This window comes from Ochotona curzoniae, unplaced genomic scaffold, assembly GCF_017591425.1.
Source record: "Ochotona curzoniae isolate NIBS_2020 unplaced genomic scaffold, NIBS_Ocur_1.0 contig_1328, whole genome shotgun sequence".
NCBI classification, from domain to species: Eukaryota; Metazoa; Chordata; class Mammalia; order Lagomorpha; family Ochotonidae; genus Ochotona; species Ochotona curzoniae.
The window spans coordinates 384,796-402,613 of NW_024465041.1; the positions used below are offsets into that span (position 1 = coordinate 384,796).

At 40.8% G+C, this 17,818-nt stretch overlaps 2 pseudogenes; both read right to left on the minus strand.

The window, feature by feature from the left end:
* Positions 1 to 4,502: 4,502 nt before the first annotated feature.
* Positions 4,503 to 5,417, minus strand: LOC121146557 (annotated as a pseudogene).
* Positions 5,418 to 12,154: 6,737 nt separating this feature from the next.
* On the minus strand, positions 12,155 to 16,063 carry LOC121146564 (annotated as a pseudogene).
* Between the last annotated feature and the right edge of the window lie 1,755 nt (positions 16,064 to 17,818).

Below are 17,818 nucleotides of genomic sequence, written 5' to 3' on the forward strand. Positions count from 1 at the left end.
AGTCCCAGGAGGAGGGGCTGCAGCTCTGGATCCTCTGAGAATCCAATGAGCTGCGGGGTTAAGAACCTGTGCCCATATGGGATCCCAGCATGTAAGGAGAGGACTTTAACCATTTCACTATAGTGCTGGGCCATGTGTTTTCTATTTTATATCTTCAAGATTACGCTTATTGGGCCCAGTTTGGTGGCCTAGTGTCTAAAATCCTCGCCTTGCACATGCCATGCTTATCAACTGTATACAATCTAATGGAAATATCTGGAATGTCACCTTGCTCTTTCCTTGTGAATTTGGTGTATTTTTTGGTTGTTTGGTATCCATTATAAGGATGTTTCACAGGAGTAGTAAATTCTCTTATTCTACTGACCAATTTGAGTCTTGTGTATGTGCAGCAGAGTGACTTGAAATCCTAAAATGTAACTCAGCCTTTATATTACTTAAAATAAGATAGGCTCGCTCCTTCCTGCTCTGCTTCTTTTTCAAATTAAAAAAAAAAAATCTTTGCAGTGATTTTCAGTTAATTGAGTGGTGCAGTGGCTTTGGCACAGAAAATGAGAAGATCCATAGAAACTTCATGCGCTGAAAACTCTTCTGTCTTGCCCTTTGTGCTGCAGAACATGAAAGCACAAACAGGATAGCTCTGTTAGTGCACAAACATCCTGACCACATTCTCTTTTCTGTGTGTGAATTCAGTGTTTAAATGGTATTGGAAATTCCACACCAAGTGTTCCACTGCCATCCAAAAATAATAAAATTTGGTCATTTCACTCCAAGTACTCAGTGGATACTTGTATGGGGACAAAAATAATATACGTTTTGCAGAGATATATTGGGACCATAGCTATAGATCCTAGCAATTTAAAGTAAACTTTACAAAAATTAGTGTTATCAATATTAACAATAAAGGATGACAGGGCAAAGCACGTTAAGACGTTATTCAAATACTTGCATCCCACTTCAGAGTACCAGCTGGTATCCCCACTCTTCTGCTCCAATTCACAATAAAAATAGAGAGTAAATGGCAAATCGCTATCTTGAAACAGCAAATTGTGCAAATCAATCTTTTCCAAACTATGAAGGAAGAATCTGATATTTACAAAGTTCAGCAAACTCCAATGAAAAAGATACTTAGCATAGGAGAATCTTCTCCAGAATAGGGTAAAGACACATTTAAATAGATGCAGGATCATTAGCCAGAATGAAGCAGAGAGGGCACATTCCAGGAAATAGAAGAGGGCAAGGCAACAGCATTCAGGCACTTGGAGATTGACACAAGAAGGCAGCAGAGACAACAGCGTGGTACTGCAGTAAGCAGATACCCCAGCGACAATCAACAATCAGTGAGTTAAGCTCCAGTAGCAGCCAGAACTCAGAACTCAATCTAGTGAACTCAGAAGTGGAGTTCACTGGCAACTCAAGAGGTGAACCCTAAAAACAAGTATGCATCCTGCTGGTTTCTCTCAACCAGGAACAGAGACAAAACACAAGATCCAAACCTGTGATGTGGAAACAGGGTGCATCTCACAGACCAGATCCCCACCCAAAGCTGTATAGGACACTATTTTATGTAGGGAGGTAAAGTTGTAGGATAGGACTGAGGCATGCACTGAGCTTGATGCAAACACATTTCTGGGTCAGTGCATTGCACTGAACCGGCATCCCACCCAAAAGAGGTTCAGGTATTTCCACAAATAATAGCCAGCAGATCCAGAACTCCCCTAGTGGCACATCAGGCACCATTTTGTACAGTGTGACAAACGCTATGCATATGTGCTGAGCCTGGAGCGAGCTCACTTCCAGCTCAGTGCATTGCACAGGTCCCACAGGGGAAGCAATACTAATGTTGCATCCTGCATGTCAAAATAGGTCTGGGCCAGCAGGTTCCAGCAAGATCAGCACCACCAGTAACCTAGCTATTTAGGACACCTGATATCCCCTTAATGCCAAGAACTGCTCTAACCAGAGGGGAAGAAAGGTTGTACAGACAATGGTGCACCCACAGCACAAGATCACAAATTGGAAAAGTGATGAGTCAGGACCTAGGGTTCAGAGACCATTGTAGAATTCTAACATAAGAACCCAAACCTGAAATTCGCTGGAGGGAGTGGCACAAGTAACTGCAAAAAAAGAACGTGGTACCAAGCGCAATAAATAAAATCAAATTGTAGATCTGTGGGTGATATAGCTTATAAACTGGCACTAAAGTGGCTAATCTGCTAACCAGAAGCACAATGACCAAGAGCAAAAGAAGAAACTAAAGCATAATCAGTACTACTGCCAACCTCAGAGTTAGCTGAGAAATACATCAAGAAAATGGGGGATACAGAATTCAAAATCTGATTATAAAGCTTCTTATCAACAATGAGAAACACATACAAGAGTTCAAGTAATTTAAGCAGTGTGTCACACGCAAAATTATAATACTGAAACAAAATCAAGCAGAATTCTTAGAAATGAAGAGTGCCATAGTGCAAATTAAAAATTATTAATAGGGCCCGGAGCGGTGGCGCAAGTGGTTAAAGGTCCTCGCCTTGCACGCCCGGGATCCCATATGGGCGCCGGTTCTAATCCCGGCAGCCCCGCTTCCCTTCCAGCTCCCTGCCTGTGGCCCGGGAAAGCAGTCGAGGACGGCCCAAAGCTTTGGGACCCTGCACCCGCATGGGAGACCCGGAAGAGGCTCCTGGCTTCGGATGGGCTTCCGTTGCGCTCACTTGGGGAGTGAATCATCGGACGGAAGATCTTCCTCTCTCTCTCTCCTCTCTGTATATCCGCCTTTCCAATGGAAAAATAATAAAAATAAATCTTTAAAAAAAATTATTAATAGTATGGAAACTCTCAATAATAGAACGAAAAAAGCAAAAAAAAAAAAGAATTTCAGAATTTGGAAGATATTTCTTGTCACAATGGGGAAACAAACAAAAAGCTGAAAATACAGCTGAGTCTAGCTAAAAAAAAAAAAAGCAAGAATTGAAGAGCCACTATTAAAAGGCCAAACTTAAGAGTTATGGGAGTCCTAGAAGGCATGGAAAGCAAAGCTGGGTTTAAAGCTGCATTCAATGAAATAATAAATAGAAACTTTCCAAATCTGGAGAAAGAATTGGGAAACAACACCCAGGGCGGTGGGCAAGGCTTTCAACAGGATTGACCAAAAGCGATTTCCACCGCAACACATGATAATCAAGCTCTCTTCAGTCAAACATAAGAAAAAGATCCTGTTGAGGAATAGCAGTTAAATTCATAGCTGATATCTGACAGGGAATTCTATAGCTCAGAGGGAATGAAGTGACATACTCTAGATACTAAAAGGGAAAATTAAAATGGCCCTGAATAACTTGCCCAGCAAAGCTTTTCTTCATCTTTGAAAATGAAATAAAATTCTTCCACAGTAATAAAAAGCTAAAAGAATATATATGTTCCAGATCTACCCTAACAATGATATTTAAAGATGTTCTCTTGACACAGAAAATTAATAGCACCCAAAAAACAAAGGCAAGTGTAAAGAACATCCCAGTAAAATGAAAACAGAAGACTAAATCAAACAACCAAATGCCCATTGCTAACAGGACAAGATGAAATTATCACCTATTCATATTAACTCTGAATGTAAATGGCTAAAACTCATCAATCAAACATAGATGGGTACTCTGGATTGGAAAAAACAAAACCGATTTATCTGTTGCCTACAGAAGACACATCTCAACAACAAAGATCAGCAGAAACTTTATCTCATGGATTTTGATGTTTTGTTTTTATTTTTATTTCCTCAAAATGGTTTTTCTGTTGTATTAAATTCTTCTATGACTCATACATCATATAGTAGCATTAATTTCATGAAGGAGGTTCTTGATTTTCATTTCTCAGCAACACATTAATCATTCAGTAGCATGTTATTTAACTTTATGGTGTTAATTTCCTTTTAGTTCCTTCTTCTTCTAGCTGATTTTGTTTTGTGGCCTTTCATTTAAGGATATATACAGTAACAGTGTAAAAGAGTATAACACCCAGATCTCAGGATAAAATGCAGCATGCTTCTATACTTTCAGACCAAGGATGGACTTCCAAGGAAACTGTAAACTCTGTCTTTACAATACGATGCTGGACTCTCTGCCATTGTTCATGCCTGCAATGATGAACTTATCATTGTTTATGAAAAATATAGTATTGTAATAACATATGAGAAATCAGTTTGTTGCCAAAGAGAATTTAGGGAAATGGTCAGAAACATCCCAGAGCCTATGAACTGTATCATGAAATAATAACAATAATGATAAAATAAAAAACAAGAAATAAAATCTTAAACAATCATAAAAAAGAAGTTAGTCACATCTCCAAGATGTGCAGAAAAGCACTTATAAATACATATTTAAAATTCCATGATATTCTACATCACAAAAACCAAAAGAAGCAATATTCAGAAACAAATATGTAGAGAACATGAGCCTCACATTCCAAGTATTTAGGGAAGAGAAACCTAATGTTTAGGTCTGCTGCTTTTTCCACCAGGTTCAAATGCATGGCACAGGGACTAGAATGAGACTTTTCTTCAGTAGCATATGCATGGCTCTCCTGATGTCCCTGTTCCTCAGGGTTGATCATGGAGGTGACCATTGTGTACACCAATGAGGCCATGGCACAGTTCTTAGTAGAAAGTGAGAAAGTTGAACTGAGATACACAGCAATGGCTGTTGCATAAAATAAGCAAACCACTGTCAAGTGTGAGCCACAAGTGGAGAAGGCTTTGTACATGCCACCTGGTGATGGGACCCTCAGAACGGAAGAGACAGTTTTATAGTAACAGTAAAAGATCCCTGATATAGGGACCATGCCATATATGATGCTTACAATACATGTGACTATGTCATTGCTGAAGGTGTCGGAACAATTAAGGTTGAGGAGTTGAGAAGGGTCACAGAAGAAATTAGAAATCTCCACTCTGCTGAAGCAAGTAACCCCCAGGACCACCAAATTCTGCAACACGGAATCCAAAAGGCTGGCCATAAAGGACAGTAAAAGTAGGAAGCCACAGTGGTGAGGGTTCATGATACCTGGTAATACAGGGAGTGACAGATGGCAACAAGCCGGTCATAGGCCATCACCGTCAAGAGTAAATCATCCATTGTTCCAAATATGGCTAACATAGATACCTGAGTCAGGCAGCCTCCATAAGAAATCACTGTGCTGTGAGTGTGGATGTCCTCAATCATCTTGGGAACTATGGTGGAGGTGAGACCCACATCAGCCAGGGACAGGCTGCAAGTGTACATAGGCTGGAAGAAGTACATGGGGGTGTGCAGGTGAGGGTCCAACTTAACAACCAGGATGATGAGTAGGTTGCCAATCACTGAGACTAGATACATGGGCAAGAAAAACCCAAAGACAAAGTTCTATAGTTCCTGGTCCTCTGAGAAGCCAAGGAGATGAAATTGTATAAAACAGATGTGAGATTTTGTATTTCAATATAACCTGGGAGTAAAGATTATTATAATAAAATAATTTCAAAAAATAAGAATAAAAAAATAATCAAAATGTCTTTATGGATAGCAACATTCTACTGCAAGGGAGTGAACAGCAGCAAAATGAAGGTGATTAGTTCTATGGCACTAACAACTACATGACGCAGACTATGTATAAGTGCACTCATAAAAGCATTATCTAAGCACTTATTTCATTCATCTTGATAGGAAATAAACTATTTTGTCATGATTTTTTTTTTCATTCTTTGATTTTCTGAAGTCCTTTAGTGATCTCTTTTTCTTTTGGGCGTCAGGCAAAAGGAGACTCCTCAAAATGCCTACAATTTCCATTGTATATTCACATTCTGTATAATAGTCTCCTAAACAATCCCATACATGACTATATGTGCATGCATAGGTATCTATACATCTATCCATACTTAGGGTACTGGAGGCCTAAATGATGCCAAAATCTAAGGCATGTCACACCTTAGGTAGAACATCTGCCTCTTCTCTTTTCTTTCTTTTTACACATCTAAGTATCTCTGCCCTCATTTGTCAATACTCATCAAAAAGAGTTCTGCAATAGATTCCAATCAAAGGACCCTCTGTCCTTCTCAGAGACCCAAGCTCATGGTATTCTGATATTCCCAAGCATCTCTGTTTCTATGGAATGTTCCTGAAAATAATCAAGGGGTCCAACAATGTGTGTGGAAACCACAGAGATCATGGTGGCTACTTTGAACCAATAAAGGCTCTGTCCGGTAAATATCACACAGTCTTTTGATGCCTCCTCTGTGTAAGAAACACATGCAGTTCAGAATCTCAGGAGTGAGAAATACCGTGCTTTCCACACACAAGAATAAACATTTGTCAGTACATGCTTTTACTCTAAAAAAGTTTTGCAAGAATGGAAGTATAAGTGTATTTAACTTACAACAAAAAAGTCTTTGCTATAATTTTTTTGCCACATAGAAATATTTTTTTCCAAAATGGAAAATACAGATTATAAAAGGTTGTACATGGGTGCATTTTTAAAAGTGTTGTGTAAGTAGCTCAAAATGCTCATTCTATTTTCGGCAACGTAGTGAAGTTCTCTTTTACAGTGGCAGAGGCATCATCGACCAATACAGCAACAGGAAACACTGTGCTAGGCAGGTTATATCTTAATGGATTGAGATAAATATTGATTTTGTAATGATAACAACAATATCTAAACTTTATTTTGCTTACTTTCAATTCTCTGTTATCCACAGGAACCTTCCATGACAGGCTCATTAACTGCTCAAAGCAGCTGTGCCAAATAGACATCAATTCTAAGAGCTGACAGTGCCTTGTGTCACGGGTCCTAAGAGCCCACCCAACATAAGTGGTCAGTGCAATAGACCTGGTTCCAAACAACATTGTCTCTGTGTCTGCTGCATTAGAGATCACACCTACCCCCACAGTCGTCAAAAATTTCCAGACATGTTCCAGACGTCACAACATGAATACCTCAGAGGTTCCTCATTAACGTCAATGCCTATTCTGAAGCAGAATAGGAATCTAACACCTTCCATTTATGTTGCTTAGTCACATGAAGTGGAGTCATTATAAGAGTTGTGCAAGAAGTTGAAGGCTGAGGAGAAACTTCAGAGTGGGGTCAACACTGAGCTCGTCTGTGTATGACCCTGTGCCTGCCCTTTCTGTGAACTTTGCTTTGCATTCTGTCATGATTTACTGGCCGCTGCCCACTGCGATCTACAGGGAAACAGAAAGGAACAGCACAATGAGCAGGCATGAAACGATTGCTCAGAATATCAGAGGGGTAGAGTGTCCATGCTCCACAGGGTCAGGAACCCAACTCCTGATTCAGAATTGGCTTCACCTTCTTATACCTGACAACCTGCTACAAAGAAAGCTGCCCCAAAACTGCTGAGCTCCTCTGCTCTTATGCAAAATAAAAAGAACATGTACCTTGAAGCATTATATAGCAGGAATCAGCAACCCACTTCGGACACTTTATGTAGCAGGATGAAGCACTCCAATTTACTTAGACTTTTCTCTCAAATGTTCACAGCTCTCTGATTACTGGCTTCCTTGTCATCATTTCCTTATTGTTCTTGGGAATTCAGGTAAGGGTTCTACATACTCAGTTCCTAAGAAGTGCATACCAGTGGGAAGATACTGTTATGAAGGAAGAAAAACTCTGAGATCTTTGAGACATTAATGAGAACCAAGTTCATCAAAACTTCACAACTTCTTGAGCTAAAACATCCCTTCCCCCTTTGCACCTCACACCTGCCATTTTCTTCCTTATAATGAGAAAACAATGTCCCTGGCATTCCCAGCTCCCTCTGTGGTCACTCTGAATCTCTCTGCTGTCTCCCTCAGCACTTACCAAGATGTACCTACTCTCAGCTGAGGCACACCCCCAGCTGAGGCTCTGCTGTTTCTCTTCTTCTCATTGTGCAGGGCTGCCTCATGTTCTTGACTCTGGATGGGCAAAGAGACAAATTCACCACGTGTTCTCATAACACAGGTGCACACAGAGGTATTTGTCATATAAAGCAGCTGCTGATTTTCCACTGTCAAAGTCAAGGTCCGAAGGAACTAGCTCATTATTTGCACTAGGGGGACTCTGGAGGCTCAGTACCCAGAGCTCCTCATTAGCCAGTAGATCCGGAGTGTCCCAAACTCTTTGGACTGGCTGAAAGTGCTGCAAGAGAGAATGCGGGCAAGAATGTGTCCCTGGGAGTTTGACATGGTGAGCACTACCTCTGTTCCTTTGCTGCTGACTTCTAACTTGCAGGATCACTACATAAAATTCACACTTCCTGTTTACTCTTTCTTGCTCTCTATAGCTGTTAGTGTAGTGCATTAATCATATTAATCATAATGTACAGGGAGAATGAGATTGTCTATGCCAAGGAACCAATACCATTTCCATTTTTATTACTCTCATTAGTCTTTTATTTATCTTTTTTTTTTGACAAAATTTGCCCTAGACTCTCCTTAGTCTTTAGAAAGAGCTTTATCATTTCTTTTCAATGCTGTTGCTTTGGTTGGCACTTGATGTTTGGGCAACTGACAGCCTTTTATAAGTTGCAATGACTCTTCTTTTTTAAATGAATCTCTTATCAAGTTACATTGACACAGTATTATCCTTGACTGTTACATAGTTATTCTTTGGTTTTACAGCTGACCTCAGTAGTTAGGAGGAATAAAATATAGAAAGTATATTGTTCTGGGCCCGGCGCGGTGGCGCAAGTGGTTAAAGGTCCTCGCCTTGCACGCCCGGGATCCCATATGGGCGCCGGTTCTAATCCCGGCAGCCCCGCTTCCCTTCCAGCTCCCTGCCTGTGGCCTGGGAAAGCAGTCGAGGACGGCCCAAAGCTTTGGGACCCTGCACCCGCGTGGGAGACCCGGAAGAGGCTCCTGGCTTCGGATCGGCATAGTATCGGCCCGTTGCGCTCACTTGGGGAGTGAATCATCGGATGGAAGATCTTCCTCTCTGTCTCTCCTCTCTGTATATCCGCCTTTCCAATGAAAAAATAATAAAAATAATTAAAAAAAGAAAGTATATTGTTCAAATTTATACATAATGCAGTTTTAAGAAAATTCATAATATCCAATTTCCATGAAATTGGAAAGACTCTAATTATGCAGAATGACTGTTTTTGTTCTATGGTAAATATTTGTGTGAATGTGGTGACATATTCTATAATGACTCAGGGTTAAGGAAAGCATGGTGTCCACTGATTCATGAATTCCTCCCAAGAATCAAAACTACAGCACTTGAAGGCTTTTCAATCTAGTTGTCCCCGCTACCCTGCTGTCCTGCATGTGCAGATATAATGACCCCAGCAGCCATGCCCTCAGACTCTGTGTCCTGAGCTGAGCTCAATCTCCCTGAGCTGAGCTCTGTGTGGTGCAGCATTGCTGGCAACTGAGGGTTCATTTCATTTCATTCACTGAGCAATGAAGGTAGACCCTGGACTGGGCCTCCCAACACAGAGGAGACACAAAATGTGCGTGCTGTTAAGATAATTACTGCACCAGCCAGGCAGACTTTTGAAATTATTTATTTGAAAGCAGAAACACAAAGGTAGAGAAGGAGCCCATCTTCTCTTCCAAAACATCCCCAACAAGTACATTTGGCTGGATGCCCTGGCCAAAGACAAACTGAGATCCCAACTTGGGTCTCTAATTTCATTCTATTATGTATTTTCTTTCCATTTCTAATGAGTTTAATCTCACTAAGTAGTTCATAAACTACACTTTGGCATAGTGGTATCAGTAACATGGTAGGCTAGAAATTTGCAGATTTTCATTTTCCACACAGTCTTGTCTTAACACATATAGATTGATATTCCTTTGTAACAACTCCATAATTTAGCTAAGAGACTGCATCACCTCAGAAGCACACAAAACCAAGGAAAATCATATTAGAGTAAGAATATTTATTGCATTGGAGCACCAAGGTCCTCTCAATGCCAGAAGCATGGAGAAAATCCTCCACTCTGAGCATCTCCCTTGGAAGGTGTGGTGTAATGTAGCACCTGCTGTAGCAGTTACCTCACTGCTCACAGCCCTAGAATTCCATATGGACACATTTCGAGACCTGGCTACCCCACATATAATTTAGCTCCCTCAAATGCCCCTGGGAGACTGACCCAAGCTTTTGGGCTGATGAACCTACATAGGGAAGCTCCTGGCACTTGGCCCACCCCCAGTCATTATAGCCATTTGATACATGACGCACGCCAAAATCTTTGCTCACATTTTCCAGGAATTTTATTGTATGTGATGGGTCCATTTTTCCGGGCTTTTTTTTTTCTCTGTCTCTCCTTCTTCCTCTGTAATTGTGCATTTCAAGTAAATTAATTAAATGATATAAAAGAAATCTGGAAATGCGAGTCTGTCAAAGAAATAAATTAGAAACTCTTTGTAAAATAATAGAGGCATTTTGTTTTTGTTTGATGCCAGGGAAGACCAAAGTCAAAATGGAGTCCCAATCTTCCTGTGCATCTTTATGAATGTTTTCCAATCATGTCCTCCTGGTTCATGGAATGCAGTTCTCTAAAAGGGACAAGGAAGTATATCTGGAACCTTTCCAGAGGAAAATACATACATCCATCCATACATATATACATTCCAAGATTATGTGTAGTTCCATTTTATTTTCAGCCAGAATACACCCATTAAACCATTAGCCTAGCAGCCAAATGTTCCTTCAAGAAAATTGTCCATATTGTGTCTTGGTTACATTTCCACCTCACAGCTTCATGAGGTCCACAGCCAACTCGTCCAAAGATGACCCTTGTCTCTCCTAGTTGGAAAGTCTCAATAAGCTGTAGCCAGTTATTCTGTGGCAAAAAAAATGCAAGGCTGATTCTGTGTATTACTATGGGTTTAATCAAATCTTTGGCCACAGGGATATCAGTAAGATGAGGGAATAAGAAGTCTTAAGTCTTCAGTCTCCCAACAGTCATTATTCAACAGGACATTTGGACCAAATTCCAAACTGTCTTTGTAAGAACTGTACAAGCCAGGTAAGAGATCGTATCACTCCAGGGGAACACAAAGCCAAGGATAACTCTATCAAACTGGATAACGGCATTGCTTCTCTAAAGCTAAGAGACCTTAGTTTAGTAGAAACACATGCAGTGGTTTGAGTGATAACTAAATGGAAAAGTGACCATTATGTCCATATGCAGTCAACGTTAGAGGGAGCACAGATCATTGAAACCACAGTTGCATAATATTCTCATTATTTATGATAAATATTATTTTTATTTATTTATTTTTATTGAAAAGGCAGAGCAGAAAGTGAAGACAAAGAAATTGATGAATTTCCTGGAAATGAACGGGTCAAAAATGATCACAGGGTTACTCAGAAATACACAGAAAACAATCAGTGAGACAAAAGAAAAAAGATTCCATGCCTAATATGGTTGAAAAATTTCAAACACGTCAAGATTTTGAAGAGAAATCAAATGCGTTTAGAAGAGGCTTCTCCTTCATAGCTCCTGGCTAAAGAGCAGCCCAGTTCTGGTCATTGTGGCCATTCGAGAAGCAAATGATCTGATGGAAGATAGATCTACCGATCAATCGATCGATTGATCGATCTATCTTTCCCTCCTATGTGTTTAACTCTTCCTCTCAAAATAAAATTAAAGGAAGGATAGGAAGAATAAAAGGAAGGAAATAAGCATGAAAAGGAAGGAATGAAAAGCAGAAATTCTCCTCATCAAAGAACTAAGGAAGAGTATGTCCGTGTTGTTACATTTCAAAAATAAACCTGAATCAAGCATCTTAAATCAAAATGCCTACTGGCTGAGTGGATTTAAAAACCTGGATAGAAAGGATTGAGGAAGCTATTCAATGTCAATAGAAAGGAAAACAAAACAGGGGTAGCCATTCTAACATCCCCAAAATGTTCAGGATTTCGCACAATTTCAAACAAATTTGTTGGTGAAGGTCTTTCCCTGTGTGAAATCTACCAGAAACTGAGAGAAGAATTTTTTTTTTTTTTATGACTAAGCAGAGAACACAAGGACTATATAAACATTTGGGACTAGACCAAGCTGATGGAATAAACTACATCCTGCAAAGTAAATTACTTAACCCTCTTTAAAGATGTGGAGATATTTGATTTTCCACAATGAAATTCAAAATACTCATCTTAAAGAAGGTCAGTAACCTGGATCCAGTGCAATAGCCTAGTGCCTAAAGCCCTCGCCTTGAATTCTAATCTCAGTCTTGAAGACTATGCACATGGCTCTCTTGATATCCCTGTTCCTCAGGCTGTAGATAAAGGGGTTGAGCATGGGGGTGATCACACTGTACATCACTGAGGCCAAGGCAACCTTCCCCCGCAGAACCAGAGAAAGCTGAACTGAGATACATACCAAGGCCTGTTCCATAAAATAAGCAAACCACTGTCAGGTGAGAGCCACAGGTGGAGAAGGCTTTGTACCTGCCACCTGGAGATGGGACCCTCAGAATGGAGGAGACAATCTTATAATAAGAGAAAAGGATTCCTGAAAATGGGGGGAAGCCATATATGATGCTTACAATACATGTGACTATGTCACTGCTGAGGGTGTCAGAGCAAGTAAGGTTGAGAAGTTGAGTGGGATCACAGAAGAAATTACAAATTTCTACTCTTTTGAAGCATGTAACTTGTAATACCATAAAATTATAAAGTAGGGAATTGAAAAGGCTGGCCATAAAGGAAAGCAAAAGTAGGAAGCCACAGCAGCGAGGGTTCATGATGACCTGGTAATGCAGGGGGTGACAAATGGCAACAAACCAGTCATAGGCCATCACCAACAGGAGCACATCATCCATATTTACAAAGAGGGTGAACATGAACATCTGAGTGAGGCAGCCATCATAGGAGATGACCATGCTGTGGGTGAGGATGTCTACAATCATCTTGGAAACCATGATGGAGATGAACCCTACATCAGCCAAGGACAGGCTGCAGAGGAAGAAGTACATGGGAGTGTGCAGGTGGGAGGCTGAGGTGACAGCCAGGATAATGAACAGGTTCCCAAGCACTGTGACCAGGTACATGGAGAGGAACAGTCCCATGAGGAGGGGTTGCGGCTCTCGATCCTCTGAGAAGCCAGTGAGATGGAATTCTGAGACATGTGTGAGATTTCTGATTTCCATATCACCTGAGAACCTTGTGTAAAAGAGAATAGTGTGAGTTTCTGGGAAAGTCAGGTATATGACAGTTGTACATATTTTCAGCTCCGTTCATCATGGATATAACACATGGGTAACTCTCAACTTGGTAGAATAAATAGGATTGGAAGTTAACATTTTTCTGGCACTATTAGTTTGAAATTCAAGAGTACTAAACTGTGTTTTCTTCCCAAGTGTTCAAGACATCCAGCTCTATTCCATACTTGCAATGATACAACCTATGCTTTCTGTATCAACAGTTGCAAACTGAACCATCCGCAACCCTTACACAATTGGTTTCCTCTATGTTGACCTTCTTCTGCATGCATTCTATGTACCCTGTTCTAGTGACCCTCAGCAGAAAAATTTTATTGGCCATAAATTTAGGTTGAGCATGCCACTCATCATACTCAAAATCACCTAAACATGTTCAAAAAATAAGTAGTGCCAATCCCATTTAAACATGAAATTGGTTCTTAATTGCAAAGTATTATTTTTGGTCAGTGTTTTGTCATCCTTCAATTTTTTCAAGTCCATCCATGATCATTTTTCTTTAAGAGTCAAACACCAGGAGACTCCCAAAAATATCTACAACATCCCTGTCAGGACCAACAGAGAAGCTGGCAGCTGTAACTTCACTGAGGTCTCCAATAGGGCTCACAGGGACCCACCTGCTCTGGCCCATACCACTGCCTCTCACAGTCCACACTGACAGGAGGCTGACTCACAACTAGGAAGCAACACGAGTGGGAGAAAAACTTACTATCCCAGAGAGATAGTCCCTGCCATGTGCAGCTAACACAGATCATCCAAATGCGTAGGAACAAAATGGTCACTTTGGGATAGGGTGATCACTGGAACCTATGTTTATATGCGCATAGAATTGCCAGCCTCTTGGGTTTCAGGTGTTGAAAATCATACTTAGTGGTAAATTAAGCCTCAGAATATTGAGTGGATATAAGTCACAAATGTGGCTGAATGGAGACAGGTGTGTTAGGGGAAACAAGGGAATGAGGTAAATGTGATTCTCTTCTTGAAATATACCTAAAGAATGAAAAAAATCTGTTCTCTATATTAATAAAATATATAACATTTAGAAATAAATCATTTCACATATCACTTCTATCCCCCAGAGCCTGCCAAAATGTCATATGTGGTTTATTTTGCTGTAAATATCCCCATGAAATCACGGATCACAAAAACTGCATCCTGTAACTCAATCACTTAGTGGTAATGGATTGTCTAGAAATTTCAGATTTTTAAAAGTGAATGCAAATGTTTAACCATGCCATATGATTTCAGCATACTATCTGGTATGGAAGAGCTGTATTTTCCTAAAATTATTTTTTCTTAGATTTCATTTCTCCATTTCTCTTTATGTACAAGCCTGGTAGCTCTGACGTACAGTTTTATGGTCAACCCCTTTACTTATACTTGAATTGTTTTGTATCAGGCAAAGCCCAAAGGCAGCATGGAGTCCCAGGCTCCCTATGCATAATTAAAATATTTTCATGTTATTCCTTCCTGATTCATGGATTGCAGTTCACCAATTGTCAACCCCAAAGCAACCGTAGTTTGTAAAAAGCATGGTTCATACTCAAACCAAGAAAAAGAAAAGTTGCAAAAGAAGAAATCAGAGAAAAGAATATGAACACACCTTATCAATATGCTTATCACACTTACAGAGTGAGCAATAATTATGGACATTAGGGGCTTATTGTAGGAAGTTCCTGTAATTTTTTTTTATCATTTTCACCCCCTTTTCATTTTTATTTCAAAGGTAGAAAGAAAGAGCCCTCCTCCATCCATAGGTTCATCCACAATACCTGGGCTGCAGCAAGCTGAAACCAAATGCCAGAAATCACAGCCAAGTCTCCCGTGTGATGGCAGACTCTGGTACCTGTGCCAAAACGTGGCAGCTCCCAAGGTGCACATGAACAAGAAATGGACCCAAAGTGCAGCAGCTGGGACATGGCTCAGGCACTGTGACATGGGATGCAGGCTTCCCAAGCTGAGGCCTAACCCACAGCAATGTAATACACACCCCTGTGTCAGCACTGATTTCAGAGCACTGATATAATTTTCTTTAAAAGCTGCATGAAATGTGTGTATAGTTCTTTTAAGTGTACTACACTTACTGCTGCTAAATCCACTTGAAGTCTTTCTGTAAGTTTCACACATCTCCTTTAAGTACTGGATCTGTCCCACCATTGCCTGAGAGGACATCAGTTGGCTGGTCTTTCGCTATGACTACATTTTCAAAATGTATGTTCTGCTTTCCATGTCTTACACATCAATATTTCTAAATTGTAAGGTCAAAAAGTTATTTTTCCTTGTAAAATGAGAAGACAGGCATGCTTACTACTCTCCAGCTGTGTTTGTTCTCCTGGGGTGGGGAAAGCAATCACTGTCTTCTGCATCATTGTAAGAGAGATGATTGTTGGGCCCAGCACCGTGGTCTAGAGGCTAAACTCCTCGCCTTGAACGCGCCGGGATGCCAGATGGGCACCGATTCTATCCCGGCAGCCCCACTTCCCATCCAGCTCCCTGCTTGTGGCCTGGGAAGGCAGTCGAGGATGGCCCAGAGCTTTGGGATCCTGCACCCGCTTGGGAGACCTGGAAGAGGTTCCTGGTTCTCGGCTTCGGATGGGCACAGCATCAGCCGTTGCGGTCACTTGGGGAGTGAATCACCAGACGGAAGATCTTCCTCTCTGTCTCTCCTCCTCTCTGTATATCTGACTTTGTAATAAAAATAAATAAATAAATCTTTAAAAAAAAGAGAGAGAGAGAGAAATGATGGTTATCACACAGTGTGACATCTGATAGCATTCCTTTCATGAGAACACACGAGGAAAGCTAATCTCATGAGGGGTATGTTGATTTCACTTTGCTTGAGTGGAGGAACCACAGTGATGAGAAAGATATAAGTAAGTCATGATTCTGCTCCTGGATCGTTCACCCAGGATACACACATACAAACATGTCTTCACCCCGCTGTAATTTCATTGTCTTCTGCACATAGCACAACTCCTATCTATGACAGGTCAAGCAAGCAGGGGAAGTTAAAATGAATCATCTTGTTCTCATTTTTAAGACAGATTTTTGTCACAGAAATGCCATGGTTCTTATGAATAGCATTGTCAAAGGAAATGGAGGTGGCAATGTCTCAGTCAGGTATACCATCTGTCTTTTCACTTCCATTTCTTTTATTGTACATCTGAAGATCTCTGCCATAAGTCATCACTACTCATGCACAAAATACTTATGCAGTAGACCTCATTCAGGGAACTTACAGGACACTCTGTCCTTCTCAGAGACACAAGCCTACACTATTCTCATACTCCAATGCATTTCTGCTTCCATGGGAAGTTCCTAAAAGGGATCACAATGGCAGCCAATGTGTGGAAGCCACAGCAACTAGGGCCTGTTACTGTGAACCAAGAATGACTCTGTTCAATGTGTAACGCAGAGTCTGTGATGTCCCCTGTTTAAGCAACACTTGCAGTTCAGGAGCTCAGGGGAGAGAGACAGTCATTCTTCCCCAAACACACCGAAAGTATGCTTGTGAGGGCATACTTGGGCTCTAAAAACAGTTTTGTAGAGTGAAGAAGTAATTTCACTTAATACAAAAGTAGTTTGGGGATAAAATTTTCACAATTGGAAATATATATGTATTAAACTTGCATGTGGCTGTTTTAACAAGTTTGTATCAGAATTAGCTCAAAATGCTCATTCTGTTTTCCTTGGAAATCTTACTCCTTTCTTAGACTGGCAGGAGCAACAATTGCAATACAGCAATAGAAAAGCACAATATTAGGCCGGTTTCTAACTTTATTTTGTCCATCTTTGATGTATTGTTCCAAATAGCTATTTTCTATAGTAGGGTCATTGATTTCCCTAAGCAGTTGTGCCATTGAGGCATCCAGTCTGATAGCTGACAGTGCCCAGTGTCGGAGATCCTGAGAACCCACCACACAGAAGTGAAGTGCTCGGTGAAGTGGACATGATTACAAAAAGCATGGTCTCTGGATCTGCTGCATTGAGACCTCCCCGTTCCCCCAGTCATCAGAAAGTTTCAGCAGAAATCCACATGTCATGGTATCAGGTACCTACCTCTGAGGTCGCTTGTCCATCACTCTGCTTTTTCTATAGTAAAATTGGAATCTAATGACTCAGTTCATGTTGCTACTTCATGTGAAGTAGAGCGATCCCATGACGTGTGTAAGACCTTGAACACTGAAATGAAATCTCAGAGAAAGATCTAGAAGGAGATCAGCCTTATGTAACCATGTGCCTGCCCATCCCTTTGAATATATGTGTCATTCTTCATTGGCTGTGGCCTACTGTGGATGCAGGGAAACCACAGTAGGCAGCAAGGAGCAGGAGGTCTCTTTTCAGAGGAAAGAAACATGAAATGATTTCTCTGGACTGCAGAGGTGTGCATTAGCCAGGCTCCGGCAGAGTTGGGAACCCAACTCCTGATTCAGAATTGGCTTCATTTTCGTTTACCTGATAACCTATTGCAAGAAAAGCTACACAAAAGCGCTGAGCTCCCCTCCTCTTGCACAAAGTAAGAGGAACCAAGGCACAAGGCAGTTCACCTCTGCTCGATCGTAAAGTGCAGGATCTTGGCTTAAAACTCAGACTTTGGTTTTCAGTTTGAACTCAGTGTGTGGATTCAGAATTTCTAT